Source organism: Meleagris gallopavo, chromosome 5 (assembly GCF_905368555.1).
Source record: "Meleagris gallopavo chromosome 5, MGAL_WU_HG_1.1, whole genome shotgun sequence".
Taxonomy (NCBI): Eukaryota; Metazoa; Chordata; class Aves; order Galliformes; family Phasianidae; genus Meleagris; species Meleagris gallopavo.
Window position 1 is genome coordinate 20,700,816 of NC_139408.1, and position 20,260 is coordinate 20,721,075.

The window sequence follows — 20,260 nt, forward strand, 5'->3', positions numbered from 1 at the left end:
GTTCTAGCCAATGCTAGTACACTTCCCTAATTTATGGAGGTGTTAAACTTCCACGATTCTTTTAAAAGTCTTGATTCCTCCTTTCTATTCTATTTTTTTATTTCAAGCAAAATTTTATAAACAAAACCAACCCTATTTACTGGTATAGAATCATAGACTTTTCAACTGTAGATGGATAAGGCTGTGTGAGGTTTTGCAACTTAAAGGGATGATGTTAAACTAAGCAAATATTTATGTAGACAAACTGAATATAATGGAGTTTGTAATAGCAGCACATGACCATTAACAACACAGAAACCATTCTGAAGACAATAACTATGAGACTAAAATGTAGAAACATCATTTATAATGTTAAATAACAAAATTATATGTAAAATGCAAATAGTGTGTATGAAATCAAGGCAGTTTTTGCAGATAGGTTTTTGGCCTTTAATGTTGTTAGTTACCAAGACCTGAAGAAACAGATGTGACCCTTACAACTCCTAATGGATCTTTAGACTACATCAGATCATTTAAAGAGTCCTTTCATTCTGTTCTTCAGATGGTGACGACTGAGGATTCAAGCATCACCAGAGGTAAGAAGTTAACTGGGCCCAGAAGGTGGGAATGCTATAAGCAAAATCAAAGTGTGCAGTAGATTTCTTTTCAAAAACTGCTGTTGTCTCTCTCAGCTGCTGGACAACAAATGTGTGAGACTTGCGAATGCCTAGGCACTTCTGTCTTATACCAAAACTGCTTGCCAGACTGAAACTGTAAAATTAAAACTGGAAGATTCAACAACAAAGCAATCATCAGTTCATAAGGGTAGCTACCAACACAGGAAACGTATGACTTTTCAAAACGTCACTGCAAGGAGTGATAGCACAGACTTTGTTTCCCCCAGATCTCCTATATAGTCTCCAACTCAACACACAAACACCAGGAAACAAGACCTGATGATCTTACTGACTTCTCTTGTCGAAGTAGCAATTACACATCTCTTCCCAAGCAACCTTTTTGCTGTCTTTCATCCTCACGGCTCCCTTGTTTCGGCACATCTGCAGATTCATAGCGTGGCACAGAACTTCCCTTTCCCAGGAAAAGCTGTGAGGATGCCACACAGGGTGGCAGAGCGGACTGCTGCCTGCCTGCTCACAGCAGAGGAGGTTCAGCTGCCCCCCGTGGGCCAGCAGTCTGTGCCTGCAGCGGGGACGTGGGGCAGACACGACCCACCTGTACTTAAACACAGTGGAGGTACCACGCAGGTAAGAAAAGGCCAGAAAGCTTATATACAACACTGCTGCTCTCAGCTAACCAAGAGCTCTTACAGGGAATAGGGGAGACGTGACCGGATCACGAGGAAAGCCAGGAGCAGCCTCTCCTTCACACAGCCCCTACCCTATATGAAGCGGGCTCTCAGATAGGATAACGAACCTCCGTGAGGCTCCTCCGCGCTGCTCTCAGGCTACGAGCATTCAAAAACCACTCGGACACAACCGCTCCCATACCGGCAACCGCCCGCGGGGGAAAAAAAGCGAGCCCGGCATCGAGGAGAAGCAGCACTGCCGCCGAGGTGAAGCGGGACGGGGCGGCTGCTGGGATTGGCTGTGCGGGATGCGCGTGCGGGATGCGCGTGCGGGATGCGCGTGCGGGATGCGCGTGCGGATGCGCGTGCGGGATGCGCGTGCGGTTGCGCGTGCGAGCGGCAGGTGGTGCGGCGCGTGCGAGCGGCGGTTGGGGCCGAACGGGAAGGCGCAGCGCGTGCGGCTGAGGCGACGCGCTCGCGCTGTTGAGGTCCGCGCGGAGAGCCGTCGCGCACGTGATAATCGGCCTGTGTTGACCGGGCTGGGAGGTTTTACGTGAAGGGAAAAGCTGGAAAAAAAGGGAAAAAAAAGAAGTCGTATGCAGTTAGTCAGCTACCTGGCAGGCGGCGCGAGCAGGCTTTCTGAAGAGCGAGGACTAGTCAGTAGGCTAACGGGCTTACTGACCTAGTGAAAGGACTTCGTGTATGCCAGGTAAGGGAAAGAGGGGACAAAAACCGGAACAGGTGTGTCTATAAGCACAGCTAGGCAAGGCAGGCTTTCGCACATCTGTTTTAGAAGCAGCACAGGTCGGGGTGAGTTTCAAATGGCTGAATACCGATGTGTGTAGCTTATGAAATAAAAGGAAGAAACTGTGTGGCACAGCTGCTAAAAGTGGGTTACATCTGTCAGGACTCGGTGCTCGGTCTGTATCCATTAATGACCCGGATGGTGGGATGAAGTATATCTTCATTGAGTTTGTGTGGGACTTAAAACAGACTATTCTGAGCAGACTGGAGAAATGATCTGTCAGGAGCTTCACAAAGTTCAGTCAAAGCAAATCTGAAGTCTAAACATTCTTAATTTACTTTTCATATTATCATCAATGAGAAAAAAAAAAGTTGACCTGATTTGAATTTCCCCTTAATCCATTATATCAGTAGTTACTGTGATTTGGTGACCAGAGCTTTTATTAATATCACGTTGAATTTCAGTGATACATTTAATCCAGATTGAAATTAAAATTCACCAGTGGTAAAAATACAACTAGTATGTGAAATATCTTTCCTTTAGAAACTAGCATATGGATTTGAATTCCACTTTTGTAATCACAAGTGAGTGGAAGACATGAAAAACGTGCATATACATATATGCGCACACATGCTCACGTTCTGGCAAATTAATCCACTGTTACTTTAGTGAATTTAGCTCAATTTTAGCTTCTTCCTACCTCTGTGGAGTAGAAATTAAAACACATGGTTTTATATTTTCTCAGTTATGTAAGAAGATTGAGTTTCAGTTTCGTTTTTATTCTTTAATAAGTATTCCTGGCTCTGCTTACAAAAATGTAAACAAAAAATATATACTGTTATAAAGTTCTGATCTGAAAACAAATAATGGAGGCAACATGTGGAAGAAAAAAAAAAAGGAATAAAGTTGGAGTGGTTTTATTTCGTTTCATGGATAAGTTGGAATGGGAAAGCAGGTAAACCAATATAGGTAAAGTGTCTGCAAACCTGACAGAAGTGAAACTGTTCTCCAGTGTAACTCAGATAAGATTCAAGGATAGTTCTGACAGAGAGCTTTCAAAGTGCACTGTATATGTAAAAGATGAGGGAGGGACAAAAGGAGACATAGAAGATTGCTGTAAATAGATGGCATCATAAGGAATTAATGATGTTGAAGGAAAAGAAAGCAGAATTTGAATGAGGTAGTGGTTTCTTTTTTTTTTTTTTTTGTGAAATGCTAAGATATGAGAAGGTTAAATGATGCAGAATTTGTATTAGATAAATTTTGATATCTCTGTTTTGATATTACTGTTAATGTCATGTCCAGGGAGGTGCTTATCTAAAAAAGACATGTTACTTCAAGGTGTGGGAGGAAAATCAGTGAAGAATTATTTTGCACCTTATACTTGTGCTGTGCTTTTACCACACATAGGCCTTTTAAAAGGCCTCCAAACATAGACTTTTAGTTCTAATAACTTAATTATAGATGCAAGTAAAACACTTGGAAATGTTTCCTAAAAACACTCATATAATATTCTCCTTCTGTATTATTCTTTCTTAAAATCTGCTTGTTTTCTTTTTAAAAATTGCATTGCAGTCTTACAAATTTTTAATACAGTTTTTTAGTGCATTTTGAAAAAAAAAACCAAAACACTTTGATGAAAAAGATGAAAATGTACTTCACAATAAGCAAGCCATTCAAACACACACATTTTTAATGACATGTTTTCCACAAAGCTTTACTCTATTGCCACTCAGACTGAAAAATGTATTGATTCTGGCCTCAGGAACTGCATTTCATTTTTTCCCCAACTTTAGCAGGTGATAAATCAAAGGTGATGCAGTAGAACTGAACAAGAAGTGAGGGTCTAGGGGAGGAACAGTAATTCCTTCCAGTTGGCTAGGAAAAGACATTCTAAACAAGTGAATCTTAGACTTTCAAAAACTATTCAGTATTCAGAAGTACATTCAAGAATTTTACAACGTTATTGTTTCTCCATTTTTTTTATGTCTTCTCAAGAAAAGTTTGTTTTTGAAAAGTATGAGTGTTGTTTCTGTAATTCACTGATTTCTGTTTGACCATCATTCCACTGGATCTTTGAACATTTTCTTTTCAGTAGCTGTACATTCTTAGCACAACACAGTAACAAAGACAAAAGTGCTTCTTCGTCTTTTTCCTCTGCCTCCTTCTATTTTCTGTAGAGGTATCCATCAGAGGACTCTCCTAGGTTGCCTTTTCTCTCCTTGGGTGAACGGGAGAACAGGTAAATAAGTGGCTTAAAGCCTTACTGTATTTCGAAGATGAGCAGGAATGATTTATTCGCTCCAAGAACACTTCTTTTAGTTCTCAGAACAAATATAAATAGAAGGCAAGCACCAAATTTGCTCATGCTAGTCAATTGGATAATCACTACCTTCTCTGGAAAGTATTCCATTTAAGAGGCCTCGATAAAAGAAGTGTTTAGAATCTTTTATTTTCAAGAGCTGAAGAAGAGACTTAGGCATTTGGGATTTATTTTTCAGTAGATTTGTCTTCTTAATGCATTTTTTTATGTAATAAAATAAAAGTTTTCACCTCTTAACTGAATCTTCAAGCAAGGTGTAAATCTGTATCAAATTGTACTTTCAATGGATTTTGCTTGTTTACTCTCTGTCAGAAATCGTCTTTATTATCCATATCTTGGCAAAGTTATGAATATTTTTCATGAATAAAAGCAATGCTTTGCACTTAACTGTAACTTACAAGGTTCTCACTGTACATGTGAGAAGTTAAAGATCAGCAGAGAAAGTTAAAATGATTTGCTGAAGGTCAGAGAAAGTATAAAGGGAGTGAATGCTGAAATCCATGCTGAAAACAAGTGTGGATCTCCTTATTGTAGCTTGTGCTCTAAGTAAGCTCATCCTCAAAAAGGCTCAAGTTTAAAACTCTTGAGTCCTTTGAGCAGCATATGCATTACAATACCTATGTATTTATATTCTGGTACTATATAAATTAATGAGGATAGAGGAAAGGACTTCAGTACTGCTAGCTTTACTGAGGTTCACTGAGGTTAACTCTGAACCCTGAGTCATCAGAAATGATTAAAAAGCTCCATTTGTATGCCCCTGGTGGGACCAGATCAACTATATCATAATGCTTCATCCTCTTTCTGTGTCCCTATGTGAATGCTTTGATCAACAAGGCCTGTTAAACCAAATGGACGTGGAAGAAGGCACTCACTGTAAAGAGTTAATAGCAGACCACTTTGCTACTCTTAATAGTAGGAATAGGTATGAAAGACAGAAAGAAAAATCCATCCCTCCATATGGAGACAGGATGGAAGCAGAACAGATCTAATAAGCTTGTACTGATACCTTTCAATCATCATTTGTGGATCTATGAAATAAGTTCTATGTACTGTGGCCTTTCACTCCTGGTGTACACTTGAGAAGTCTGAAAAGCTGGATTTTGTACCAAGGACCAGTATTTATCTTTCTAGAAACCCTTTCTCCTACCATAGCCCAGCCATAATATGTCTTCTGCTTGACTTTAGGGGTGAGCAACGACCATAATGTTTAAGGCACAGGACGTGTCACAGCTCCTGAAACTGCCTTCCAGGTATGAACATATTTCTTATTTACATCACAGTTACATTTTAGATAGAAAACATAGTAATTAAATTTAAGTAGTGTATTTTCCCAACAAAAAAATTAGTTACATACCATTAAGTCTGTAACAGTATTTTATCATTTGATGGTTTATTTCTAGATTCTGCTTGCAAACAATTCAATGTAATATGTATTCAATATATTCAATATATAATATATTCAATGTAATACTATTCAGTAGTTCAAAGTTTTGTTTTGAGATGAGTGACAGTTTGTCCTTATTGCATCTATAAGCAGTCAGACGGGAGTGGAAATAAGGAGATGGAAAGCTCTTTAGTGTACTCTTTGTTTACCAAATGCTGAATAAATTCCTAAATCAACAGAATTGTTAGGATTTTCAAGGCAAATGCTGAGAATTAGAATCAGGTTTCCAAATAGGAGAGCATTTGTTTACCATATTATTTCAGATACACCTTAGCTAGCTTGCCTTCAGAAAAACAGTCATATAGGATTCCTACTTCTCAAAAATATATTACTAGCAAAAATTGAATAAAGCTAATCCTTAAACATAAGGGAAAGTACAACAACTTCACATTATGTTGAAATAAATACATTTGCTAAGTATCTACTTCAGATAAATTCCAATCTCAGATACACTGATACATATATAAAAAGATACACACAAGTCACACATTTCCCAAATATTCCCAATGTCATTCAGCACACAACATTCACCTTTTGTTGAAAAAAAAAAAAAACACCAACAAAGTGGAATTGTTACATTGCTATGTGATAAATGTGGTAGACACTTTGATCCTTGCTATCATAAGCCTGTTATATTTCTGAACTTTTTATGTTGATATATTTTGTAGTACTAAGTTAGCTAACTCAGTCACTAGGTTTTCATATTGTATGGTAACTGCTGAGTCATGGCCTGAACCACTGATTGCACACCTGGGGAGAGGACCCTGGGAGCACAGGTGAATCCAATTCAGCAGATTCGAAGGGTGGAGCCTGGCTGCACCTCTCTTAGACCTTATAAAAGGGCAGACTGCCAAAAGAGAAAGATCTCCTTCTGGTGAATTCTGCTTAAGGAAGCTTTTCCCTGCAAGCCTAGACGCATCTGATATAGGTGAGCAATTTTGTTCCATTCCTTCATAGCACATCTCTGTTGCCGGCCCTTCAGTCATCACATGCGTTGTATTCTCATTCCCATTGTACTGATAGGTCTAATTACTACTTGTATTAATTATGAAATGACAAAGCACAAAGTGAGATGAACAATGTAAAACTTAAATTGCATTCAAGTAGTGGTATTTCGTGTACTAGCTTGTTTGTTTTCTTAATTCCTGTTGAGCTCTACAATGAAAGTTATTTCCAAATAACGGTAATTTTAGAATAAGTTAAAATAGTCTGAGACCACTATTGCACTAAATTGTGAGCTAGTCTGGAATCTCGATATAGTACTCATATCTAGGTACAAAACAAGACACTTGTCTATAGGCCAAGGAGAAAGTGAGCCCTGGCCCAAAAGGGGCGGCGGGCGAAAGAGAAAGCGAGCCCCGGCCTGAAAGAGAGCCCCGGCACAAAAGGGGCGGCGGGCGAAAGAGAAAGTGAGCCCCGGCCTGAAAGGGGCGGCGGGCGAAAGACAAAGCGAGCCCTGGCCGAAAGAGAGCCCCGGCCTGAAAGGGGCGGCGGGCGAAAGACAAAGGGAGCCCCGGCCCGAAAGAGAGCCCCGGCCCGAAAGGGGCGGCGGGCGAAAGGCAAAGGGAGCCCCGGCCCGAAAGAGAGCCCTGGCCCGAAAGGGGCGGCGGGCAAAAGACAAAGGGAGCCCGGCCCGAAACAGAGCCCCGGCCCGAAAGGGGCGGCGGGCAAAAAACAAAGGGAGCCCCGGCCCGAAAGGGGCGGCGGGCAAAAGACAAAGGGAGCCCCGGCCCGGAGAGCCCCGGCCCGAAAGGGGCGGTGGGCGAAAGGAAAGGAGCCCCGGCCTGGAACAGAGCCTGGCCTGAAAGGGGGCGGGGCGAAAGGGAAAGCGAGCCCCGGCCTGAAACAGAGCCTGGCCTGAAAGGGGCGGCGGGCGAAAGAGAAGGAGCCCGGTCCGAAAGAGAGCCCCGGCCCGAAAGGGGCAGCGGGCGAAAAACTAAGGGAGCCCGGGCCCGAAAGGGGCAGCGGGCAAAAGAGAAAGGGAGCCCTGGCCCGAAACAGAGCCCGGGCCCAAAGGGGCGGCGGGCGAAAGAGAAAGGGAGCCCGGCCGAAACAGAGCTGGCCCGAAAGGGGCGGTGGGCGAAAGAGAAAGGGAGCCCCGGCCCGAAACAGAGCCCCGGCCCGAAAGGGGCAGCAGGCGAAAGAGAAAGGGAGCCCCGGCCCGAAAGGGGCGGTGGGCGAAAGGAAAGGGTGCCCGGCCCGAAAAGAAGCCCGGCCCTAAAGGGCGGCGGGTGAAAGAGAAAGGAGCCCGGCCCAAACAGAGCCCCGGCCCGAAAGGGCGGCGGGCGAAAGAGAAAGGGAGCCCTGGCCCGAAAGTGCCCGGCCAGCAAGGTTGCGGGCGAAAGGGAGAGAGAGCCCTGGCCCGAAGAGGCCTGGCCGAGAAGAGGCCCTGGCCTGAAAGGGGCGGGCGAAAGAGAAAGAGAGCCCTGGCCCAAAGGGAGCCTGGCCCGAAAGAGAAGAGCCCTGGCCCGAAAGGGGGCGGGCGAAAGAGAAAGGAGCCCTGGCCCGAAAAGAGAGCCCTGGCCCGAAGGGGCGGGCGAAAGTGAAAGAGAGCCCTGGCCCGAAAGGGGCGGGCGAAAGTGAAAGAGAGCCCTGGCCCGAATGGGGCGGGCGAAAGAGAAAGAGAGCCCTGGCCCGAATGGGGCGGGCGAAAGAGAAAGAGAGCCCTGGCCCGAAAGGGGCGGGCGAAAGAGAAAGAGAGCCCTGGCCCGAAAGGGGCGGGCGAAAGAGAAAGAGAGCCCAGGCCCGAAAGGGGCGGGCGAAAGAGAAAGAGCGCCCTGGCCCGAAAGGGGCGGGCGAAAGAGAAAGAGAGCCCTGGCCCGAAAGGGGCGGGCGAAAGGGAAAGAGAGCCCTGGCCCGAAAGGGGCGGGCGAAAGAGAAAGAGAGCCCTGGCCCGAAAGGGGCGGGCGAAAGAGAAAGAGAGCCCTGGCCCGAAAGGGGCGGGCGAAAGAGAAAGAGAGCCCTGGCCCGAAAGGGGCGGGCGAAAGAGAAAGAGAGCCCTGGCCCGAAAGGGGCGGGCGAAAGAGAAAGAGAGCCCTGGCCCGAAAGGGCGGGCGAAAGAGAAAGAGAGCCCTGGCCCGAAAGGGGCGGGCGAAAGAGAAAGAGAGCCCTGGCCCGAAAGGGGCGGGCGAAAGAGAAAGAGAGCCCTGGCCCGAAAGGGGCGGGCGAAAGAGAAAGAGAGCCCTGGCCCGAAAGGGGCGGGCGAAAGAGAAAGAGAGCCCTGGCCCGAAAGGGGCGGGCGAAAGAGAAAGAGAGCCTGGCCCGAAAGGGGCGGGCGAAAGAGAAAGAGAGCCCTGGCCCGAAAGGGGCGGGCGAAAGAGAAAGAGAGCCTGGCCCGAAAGGGGCGGGCGAAAGAGAAAGAGAGCCTGGCCCGAAAGGGGCGGGCGAAAGAGAAAGAGAGGCCTGGCCCGAAAGGGGCGGGCGAAAGAGAAAGAGAGGCCTGGCCCGAAAGGGGCGGGCGAAAGAGAAAGAGAGCCCTGGCCCGAAAGGGGCGGGCGAAAGAGAAAGAGAGGCCTGGCCCGAAAGGGGCGGGCGAAAGAGAAAGAGAGGCCTGGCCCGAAAGGGGCGGGCGAAAGAGAAAGAGAGGCCTGGCCCGAAAGGGGCGGGCGAAAGAGAAAGAGAGCCCTGGCCCGAAAGGGGCGGGCGAAAGAGAAAGAGAGCCCTGGCCCGAAAGGGGCGGGCGAAAGAGAAAGAGAGCCCTGGCCCGAAAGGGGCGGGCGAAAGAGAAAGAGAGGCCTGGCCCGAAGGGGCGGGCGAAAGAGAAAGAGAGCCCTGGCCCGAAGGGGCGGGCGAAAGAGAAAGAGAGCCCTGGCCCGAAAGGGGCGGGCGAAAGAGAATGAGAGCCCTGGCCCGAAAGGGGCGGGCGAAAGAGAATGAGAGCCCTGGCCCGAAAGGGGCGGGCGAAAGGGAAAGAGAGCCTCGGCCCGAAAGTGGAGGCTTGCGAAAGACAAAGGGAGCCCCGGCCCGAAAGGGGCGGCGGGCGAAAGACTAAGGGAGCCCGGCCCGAAAGAGAGCCCGGCCCGAAAGGGGCGGCGAGGAAAGAAGGGGAGCCCGGCCCGAAACAGAGCCCCGGCCCGAAAGGGGCGGCGGGCAAAAGAGAAAGGGAGCCCCGGCCCGAAACAGAGCCCCGGCCCGAAAGGGGCGGCGGGCAAAAGAGAAAGGGAGCCCCGGCCCGAAACAGAGCCCCGGCCCGAAAGGGGCGGCGGGCGAAAGACAAGGGAGCCCCGGCCCAAAACAGAGCCCCGGCCCGAAAGGGGCGGCGGGCGAAAGAGAAAGGGAGCCCTGGCCCGAGAGAGTGCCCCGGCCAGCAAGGGTCTGCGGGCGAAAGGGAGAAAGAACCCTGGCCCGAGAGAGAGCCCTGGCCCGAGAGAGGGCCCTGGCCTGAAAGGGGTGGGCGAAAGAGAAAGAGAGCCCTGGCCCGAAAGAGAGCCCTGGCCCGAAAGGGGCGGGTGAAAGAGAAAGAGAGCCCTGGCACAAAAGAGAGCCCTGGCCCGAAAGGGGCGGGCGAAAGTGAAAGAGAGCCCTGGCCCGAAAGGGGAGGGCGAAAGTGAAAGAGAGGCCTGGCCCGAAAGGGGCGGGCGAAAGTGAAAGAGAGCCCTGGCCCAAAAGGGGCGGGCGAAAGAGAAAGAGAGCCCTGGCCCGAAAGGGGCGGGCGAAAGAGAAAGAGACCCATCCTATCCTACAGTTACTAAGTACTTTGATAAAAAATTTTTAAGCCTTAAGGAGTCATACAGGCTAATCATTTTCTGCCCCCGATTCATCCATGGATGCTCTTGCCGCTGACTTCTCATGGGTTCACCAGCTGTGCCTTCATTATCACCATCTCGGGGGGGGCGTCCTTGCTGCCTTGTTTCCCAAATGTGCTGATGTTTTTGATTCTGGCCTTACAGACTTTATAAGAGCCCTATTTGTTTCTCCCTGTTCTGCTTGGGTTGTGGGCATTTATTCAGGTTAAGGCCAGGACAGCTAGCAACACGGGTATCTTGAGGGCTTTCTTTGCCATTGTGGCCCTGGGGCAAGAACCGCTGTGGGAGGCTTTGTGGTAGTGTGTCCTGCTAGACACCATGTGCGAATGGAAATGGAGTGTGTTGGCACAGTCAGACAACTGATAACTTGTTGCTGAAGCCGAGAAACCTGCTTTGGTCTGTGGATGTGAATGTCTTGATGGGGGAGGAAGATTTCTCCACCTCAGCTCAACAGGTGCTATTTGCTGCGGGGGGATTATAGCAAGTTAAGCATTTGGCAGTGCATGTTCTCCAAGCTGTACCACAGACTGGAAAGCTAAGACAGTCTTTTGTTAGTATTAAGCAACAGTTCCAAGAACCATACATGTCATTTCTGGATAGGCTTAAGAACTCGGTAAAAAAACAGATTGATAAAGAGCAGGAGAGAGCTCTTGTATTTCAACAGCTAGCGATTGAAAACGCGAATGCTGACTACCAAAAGGTGCTGCTTGCTCTGAAGAACTCCACTACGAAGGAATTTGCACAAGAAAAGGCGCTGGAATGGAAGCTATCGGAGCTCAGCAACTGGAAGCAAGGCTTGCAGACCCTGAGCTTGTGGCACATTGACCACTGCAAGAGAAATAGGATCAAACCTCCAGGCTTGGTGGTCATCAGCTTGTGGGAGCTGGAGCTGCAAAAGCTGCTGCTGAGAAGACATATGCTGGTGTTTGGACTCTCACTCAATCCAGCTGTTGGCATTGTTTTGCAATGTATTTTTCTGAACCTTTTAGCTATTGTAGGAGTTGTTCAGTGCACCAGAAAATTCTAAGATAGGCCTAACAATGTTGAAACTATGTTTAAAAGTTGTGCTGTGTCTGAATTCTAAGTTGGAAAACAGTATTGGCTGTAAAATGGCATGTGTTCATGTGCAATAGATTGTCAGTGTAGGAAGCTTTCTCATATTCAGTTGTATAATCCAACTTGACTGGCTGAATATCTTGTGTTTAAGAGTGTAATGTGTATATTTACAACTGTATGTCTTACCTGCACCTGCCTGACTTTCATAATTCTGTAATTTCAGTGATTTAAAAAATAATAATAATAATAAAATTTACCTATTAAAGTTAAAAAAATGAAAATAAAAATGGGGGAGTGCAGGTATGACCCCTCAGGAAAAAATAGCTAAGGCATACTTTGTTCTTAATTTTTTAAATTGTTGAATAATATTAATGTGGGGCTGAGGCTATGCTTGTGTTAACATGCACAAGTCCAAGATGGGTACCAGCATGATGGGTCTGGACAACCTATTTGCTCTAAAGTGACCACAGTACTCTCATCAGTGGTTTGGACTCTCACAACAAGACACAGTTTGTCAGCTGCCTCGCCGAGTAATCATAAGAATTGGAATCGTTGGGATTGGTTAATATGGACTATTGTTTGTACTCTAAAGAACCTATCATTTGTTCAGTGTGTTAATTTTAGCTTAGCTATTTTTAGAGATGTTTTTGAACCGTACTTCTTTTTCTATTAATAGAGAAGGGGGAAATGTGGGATAAATAAAGTCATTATCTTGCTAATGAGTAAAAAAGCTGTAAAGTGACTGGAGACAGACGTAAACACACAGAAGGCGTCTGGCTCCTACATGTAACTAGTTGTTGTTGCGCGGGTATAAAAGGTTGTAAACATCTACAATAAACGTCCTTTGTTTTGCACCAACAAGGGAGTCTGTGCCTCTCTCGCCGCACCAGCAAGGGAGCTCGGAGCCCTCTTGCCACAGGAGTGCTACACTGATCAATGATCAAATGAATCTTTAACCGACACGTAAATCTTGATCAAACTGTTCTTTCAGGGGATTTTGTCTGTTTGCTAGCTGTCAGAAATTGTCTTTATTATCCATGTCTTAATTAAGTTTTGAATATTTTTCATCAAGAAAAGGAATGCTTTCCACTTAACTGCAGCTTCATTCTTGGAAGGTTCCCATCATTAGCCTCAGGTTCTTTTCAGAAGAGCTGCTATGCAGTTAGCAGTTCCCAAGATCAAGATGAATATGGAATTTTGCACTTTTTGTTAGTTAACTTCAAGTGATTTGTATTGGCACAACCTGAAAGCTTTGCAACAAACTGTAGATTGAATCTCTGCTTTTTATATCAGCTGCTTCCCTTGGCAGATAGTGACTGGATACTGGAGGCATTTCAGAGGGATCAGTACTGTTTATTAATCTTAATTATGAATTAGATGTACCTTCAGCAAGTCAGTTAATTGTAGAGACAATGATTGGTAAACTGGAGTTTATGGCTGCCATTCAGAGACCTCAAAAAAAAAAAAAAAAAAAAAATTGAAGACACGAGTTGCCAGAAACCTTACGAAGTTCAAAACTGGCAAATGCTGAGTCCTGCACCTCAGATATAATAACCCCAGTCAATAAAGCAAGCTAGATACAAGGTTGCTAGAAAGTAGCTGTGCAGAAAAGGTCATGGGGGTCTTTGCAAAGAACAAGTTGCAGCTGAGTTGCACAAATGAGGTCAGCCTCATAACAAGCAGTGTCAGCAGTTTTAATGTATATTTACTGGATACGACATGCGCAAGAATTTTCCACATCTCATGGGATTAACTGTTCCCTCACAGAACTATTACTGATGAAAATAGATCCAGATCAGCCTGATAACACACTTAGACCAACTGTAACTGTGACTCAGAGGTGATATTTTCCCAGAACAGCAGAAAGATTCCTCCAGATAGAGCCATAGGCTTGGTTTTGACATTGAATAACATGTTGTCAAGATGAATCTATTAGAATCTACTAGAAATTAGTCAATACTAGGAGACATCAGTGTCATGTCTCATCAGACAGGGTAATTTCAGAAGGAGTGTGAGACAGAAATTACATTTTAAACCTTTATTATAGTTCCCTTCTTCAGTGGATGCCAGTATTCATTTCTCAACAGGTACAAGTGCTCTCCAATCTGTCGTCTAGTCTAGATAACAGTTGAGCCTTGGATAACATATTGCAGTCCATTCCATCCAAACAAGGCAGATGACCATAACTTCCCACCTCTTGAGATGTTAGTTAAATGAGTAAACACAAAAATAGTATTATTATCATTATTCCATTTACTAGAACTGAAAATTCTTCCACAAAAAACAGGTGAAATTAGGAGCGGGCTCTTTAACAACATGACTCTCGAACTCCATGATGCTTCAGCCTGTGCTATTGTAGCTTTGATTTTTACTCCAAAAGCAATTGTTATTTCAGCGAATAGTAGTTGTATGTTGAGACTGGCTGCATTGAAAGAGTATCACAGTCACAAAACATGACGTACTTATGGAGTGCTTCATCATTCTTGTTGGCTTTTTGGTCTGTTCTGTTTCTTTGGTTTCTTGGTATAATAATGGGTTGGTATAAAAGAAATGAAATCTTACACAGGTGTAACTGAATGGATAGCAAATACTCTATTTGCTTCTCTATTTTCCCAGTTACTAGAACCTAACATTAGCTGAGTTTGACACATAATGAAAAGCTCTAAGTTCCTTATGTGGCCCTTAGAACACATAATTGCTTGTATGCTACTGGGTCTCTGAACCATCAAGTCCTATGTTGCTGTTGTTGCCAATAGCAATAGTTTCTATCTTCAGCTCTAATGCAAGGTGACTTCATTAACTTTACTAAAAATCCTGAACACTGTATATCTACAATGGTACATAATATTTAATCATCTTGCTTTAGGTGTTCTAGTTATAAAAGGATTAGAGTTATTAATGCCCATAAAATCAGTGAGTTCCCTTTAAAATATTATCATAGTAGAAGAATCAAATAACTGCAACTTTGGATTTGAAGCACAATTCACAGAATCATAGAATGGCTTAGGTTTGACCTTAAAGATCATTTGGTTCCACCCTTGCCACAGGCGGGGTTGTCCCTCACCAGATCAGGCTGCCCAGAGCCCCATCCAGCCTGGCGTTGAATGTCTCCAGAGATGGGGCATCCACAGCTTTTCTGTGCAACCTGTTCCAGCACCTCACCACCCTCTGAGTAAAAAATTTCTTCCTAGCATCTAACCTAAATCTACTCTTTTTTTAGTTTAAAGCCATTCCCCCTTGTACTGTCAGTATCAGACCATGCAAAAAGTCAGTTTCTGCTGCATATAAGCTCCCTTCAAGGCCACAATGAGGTCTCCTCTGAGCCTTCTCTTCTCCAAGCTAAACAAGAAAAAGTTCCTCAACTTATCTTTATAGAAGTGGTACTCCAGCTCATTGATCATCTCTGTGGCCCTCCTCTGAATGTGCTCTACATCCCTGCTGTACTGGAGGCTCTAGGCTTGGACACTTTACTCCAGCTGGGTCCTCACGAGAGCAGAGTAGAAGGGGACAATCATTTCCATGTCCTTGCTGGCCACTTCTCTGTGAAAGACAAAACTTTTCCTTGTCTCAGAGCTTGCTTTGTGAGGCCTTTCTGGTGATAAGACTAAGTGACAATTGCAAATTTTCTGGGGGGGTGAGTGGTGGGCGTTACTGTGCCACAGTACCTCTGCTTATGATTGTAAACATAAGCAGAAGCCAGACAAGGAGACCTTTTTGGGGGTGCAGTTTGGTGCAGCTGACCACTGCAAAAGGCAATAATGCTTGTGTATGGCAATGAAGGCACCACTCCCTGCCGGCCTATCTGTCGGGCCAGGTATGTCACACTAACAGAGAAAAGAAGAAAAAACCCAGAGAAATGGGGAATAAAAGGCCCTCTATAAACTAAGGACTTTGGAGAACTCCCAAAAACACCTTTGACAGAGAATTTCCTGAGGGGAAAACCTCTTTAGAAGAACCCCCCCACCAGAGTCTGCTTGCTGTGGAGCTTCCTGACTTCCTCCCATCCCTCACGGTGACCAGACAAGTTCCTGAGAAAAACGGACCTGCTACAAACCTCATTGGACCCATAGTGGTGACTGTCTCTCTCTTGCTTCCTATGAAGACTCCTTGCTTTTCATTTTCTATCTCTTTTCTATTGCCTATCTCCTCTTCCCCGTATACCTAAGCAACAAGGTTTTGTAATAAACTGGTTGGGCTAACATTTGACCCATTGTGTCTTAATCTCACCATCAGGTATACATATATCAAAGAATCTCCTTCCTATAAACTGGAGCGGGACATTCTCTTTTGATGCAACCCAGGATACTGTTGGCCTTCTGGATTGAAAGAGCACATTGCTGGCTCATGTCCAGCTTTTCATCCACCATGATATTCAAGTCCTGCTGGGCAGAGTTGCTCTCAGTGACTTCTTCTCCCAGTCTGTACTTATATCTGGAATTCAGATTCTGATGGGCCCACTTACTGAGCACGTCCAGGTCCCTCTGGATCATATCCCTCCCTTGTATTGCATCAACTGCACCACTCAGCATGGTGTTATCAGCAAAGTTGCTGAAAGGACACTGAATCCCACTGTCTATGTAGTTGATAAAGGTATTGAAGATCCTCAAGATGGACTCCTGAGCGATACCAACTCGTGACCAGCCTCCACCTGGACATAGAGCCATTAACAAAAACCTTCTGGCTTCAACCATTCCATCAATTCTTTATTCACCTCACAGTCAGCCTTCAAATCCGTATCTTTCCAATTTAGAGATAAGGATGTGATGTGTGACTGTGTTAAAGGCCTTTCACAAGTCCAGGAAGGCGACATCAGTTGCCCTTCCATTGTCCACTAATGTCATCACTCCCATCTCTTGTCCTTGACATCTGCCATCCCTATAAGACTTTCATTCTTATGTCAACAAAGTTAAGTAGTCTTTTACTGAATAAAATGATCTTTAATTATCAGTATAGCTTTGAAATTGTCTTATTTGCTGAAGAAGTACCTAAAAACTACCAGCAAGTCAAGACTAACATAATGTCTCCTCATTCCACCAGATTAAAAGTTATAAAAAAAGACACAAAGTTTTCTATTCAACTCCATTGTCTGGATTCTAGGATGATTTAAACATCCTTTCAGGTTCCCAGCAATAATTACAGCACGAATGTCACAAAAGCCAGGGCTATCCAATACCGTATTTATCACATTCTGCATACCTGAAGAGCAGAATGGCTGAACCTTTTCACCATCTGCAGGGGACTACAACTTTTTATTCCCTGCAGACTTCAAAGTACAAGATCTCTTACATACCTTGGTCTTAAATCATACAGTCCACATTTCATCAACTCTGGTGAAGAGGAAACCTTTAACTGGGTGACAAGACAGTGTATGCTTTGTCACACGGAAGGAAGCTTGGCCATTGCAGTATAACTGATAACAGTGTGACGTTAGAGAATATTGTCTTGATAAAAGTCAGTACTAAAAAGTTGACATGTACAAAGAGTCAGTTTTCTCACTATCTTTAAACAGCTAATATTTCACAAATGATTTCACTGATATAAAAGAAGCCAAAATTGGGCCTAGCATCTCCTTTATCATAAATAAGCTCTCCAAGAAATTGAAGTTAGAAATTTAATGATAATGTGAGTGCTGATTTGGACTTTCTAACACTAATTTGTTTTAATTTTATCCACATATCTTTTTGTAATGTACTAGTGATTGGGGTGGTTGTATTTCAAAACCTTTAATCTGAGGCATTATGGACTCAACCAGTGTGACATTTAATGCTTGCATCATGCATCTCTTAGACTACTCAGACAACACAAAAGTAGTGAAGAACAATCCTTTCATTTCACTTTCAGCTAGTTCATAAAACTGAACTCATCTTTTATGGAGAATAGACCTATGTCCCAGAGATTCCTGTAACCTTTAAAAACCACAATAAAGATGAGAAAATGACTTAAAATTAGTCCTTTTTAAAGCTGTTGTTTGCTACAAGGTTCTAGCTCTCTGTAACAAGTAATCTAACTAACAGTTTGATTTCCTCCTTTCCCTCCTCCCCCAGGAAAGGAAAGTCTTCATTAGGAAAAAGAGTCCACCTAGGTTGTGTCTCCACAGTTTTTGTTTGTTTGTTTTTTAATTAATTTTGCTCTTCAAGAAGACAATAGAAAAATTTAAAATAGAAAATCAGTGTTTGTTGCCAGAGAATTCTTAGATAAGTTTAGTCAAATCATTTAACTTCTCTCCAGAAGACACTGGAGACAGAGACAGAGATATCTCCATTACTTGAAATTTAAGCTTCAGTCAAAAGACATTGGTCTTAACATTTCATGCTGAGTTGTTATAATGCTTAGACCAAGTGGAGCTCGATGACTACTGCAGTGCAAATGCATGTGAGGAATTGATCTACTTCTTACAAAAGTCTATCCAGATCTACTTCTTACTCACTGGCTTTATGTTTCTTTACTTAATTGCTGATTAGATGGAGGAATACCCCTGTTAAAAAATATTTTCATAAAACAAGATGTAAAGAATAGTGGGATCTTCTCCATTGTTTTTGTAGAAAAACTTAAACTATAAAGAATGTTGAGACAACAAGTGGCATATATCAAACAAATACGATCTGTTCCCTTGAGATATATTTAGAGCAGATTTCTCTGACATCTGAATCGCTTAATTTCCCTGTCATTTTCACTATGACAGGAGGAAGATGCTTTCTGCTGGTGTAGTAGAAAGAGGTGATGCCATTTCTAAAAGGCATTCTCAAAACAGCAGTAGTTGGTCACCTTTGTGCTGTGATTCAGCCTCTTTCCCAAATGTATTTTGTTTCAGAACAAAGATGTAAATGATGTTCTATCTCTTAAGTCAGTATTTCTTCATACAAAACAGAGAGTATAAACTTCCTCTGGCCATTAGTAGAATATCTTGGGGACTTCCCAAAGCAGCTTACAAAGGAGAAATTGCACAAATATTTCATTTTTTTTCATTGCATTTAATCAGAAGCATTATTAGTCAATGTTCATGTTTTCTGCAGTTCCCTTGGGCAAACAGGTGTTTCTAGGGATACTAATATGGGTCAGGCTGTATCTACTTCATCAGATTTTCATAAATTACTTTTTCCCTCTGAGTTGAAAGTGCTTGTCCTTTATTATAGAAGCATGAAAAGACTTCAAACCTATAATAAGGTCACTGTTTTTTCCTTAGAATGAACCACTAAGAGATCTGAACTTCAGCCCATCTTGCCCCACACATCCTAGCTGTAACTTGATTCATAAGTTATTTCTCTAAAAACTCAGCTTGCCAAGCAAAATATAGTAAGTTTTGTCAAGCGAAGAAAGAGGAGATACAGGTGTGAGTACCTGAGTTCTTCAGAAGTTATGTTCATAGATTTGATTATTCTGATTATTTTCCTCTTTGCTGCTTATTCTGTAAAATGAAGATAATATGCACTGATTATGGAATGCGGTAAATATCTAAATTTGAAGAAGCTGTGGAGTACAAGGTCTGATTACTAATTTTCACTTTTTAAAGTTTTGATATGAATGTGGAGTTCCCTGTAGAATGTTCAAGCAAATGAAGTTATTTAACACTCATCTACCATCTTTCTATGTAGCTACTAACAGTTTATCCAATAAAGTTTACTTGCTAATAAGCATCAAGATATTTGTATTTAAATTTCAAGATGAGCTTTTGCTACTAAATGAGAAAATTATTTGTAATGCTTCATTTAATGGAAATGAATCAGTTAGATGCATTCAGGATAATAAGAGCATAGCAATTACAGAAGCTGTACTGGAATGTGTTGGTTTTTTTCTTCTTACAACTTAATCTGAACATGCCTTCCTCAGATAGATTTGCAATTACATTGCATTGTTGTTGATACATTACATGTGTGCAAACATTATTTTGGTTAGTTCTTATCAGTTAAACTTAGCAGCTGGCAGAATTTCCAATCTTGATATGCAAAGAGTGGTATTGTTGCTAATACTTTCTTCAAGCTTTGATTGAAGTTTGGTCTTATACTGGCATGTACTGACTTGCTTAGGATTTCCACTTTATGAGTCTTAAAGAAGACTTGAAGTTGTGAGGGAAATGTGACCTTGTTGATCATAAGGAGAAAGGCTGATGCTCAGAGGACAGGGTTTTATACAATTTCTTTTCTAGAACTGGGTGCATATAACAAGACAGATTAGCAAAATTTTACCTGATAGGTTGTTGGGTTTTTTTCCTTGTTTGTTTTTACTACTAGATATGATTGAAATAGTGATGGATTTTCAATGTGGAAAAATTCTATTAATTGTATCATTGCAATGGTTGTCTGTCAGTGACTGTCAAACTTTACAGGTAATGAGACATTAAACACATCAAACTGAGAAGAAAGTGGTGTGAAAACTGTTATGGAATCAGTGGTGTTTTCCACAGAAACATATGCTAGAGTAGTCCTAAGATCCATTCAGACACTTGTAATTGCATCTTACAAATGCAGAATACCACTGCTCATTTATATTAGTCTTGAGTAATATAGTGTGAGAGACTTCGTTTAATCTTAAAAAGTTATAATTAAACACAGTAATTTTGGCTTTGCTTTGCTTTGTCATTTAATTAATGAGATTATGAGATGTGAGGCTTTGCTGATAGAGAACATGCAACCACTTTTTAGAATGCTAAAGACCAGATTTT

At 43.4% G+C, this 20,260-nt stretch overlaps 1 long non-coding RNA gene across 1 annotated transcript; it reads left to right on the forward strand.

Annotated features, from left to right (window-relative positions):
• Nucleotides 1-1,763: 1,763 nt before the first annotated feature.
• LOC146544275 (uncharacterized) lies at nucleotides 1,764-12,462 on the forward strand. Its single transcript, XR_014883476.1, has 3 exons — nucleotides 1,764-1,994; nucleotides 5,542-5,606; nucleotides 11,210-12,462. It is a non-coding gene; the product is annotated as an uncharacterized LOC146544275 (long non-coding RNA).
• Nucleotides 12,463-20,260: the final 7,798 nt, after the last annotated feature.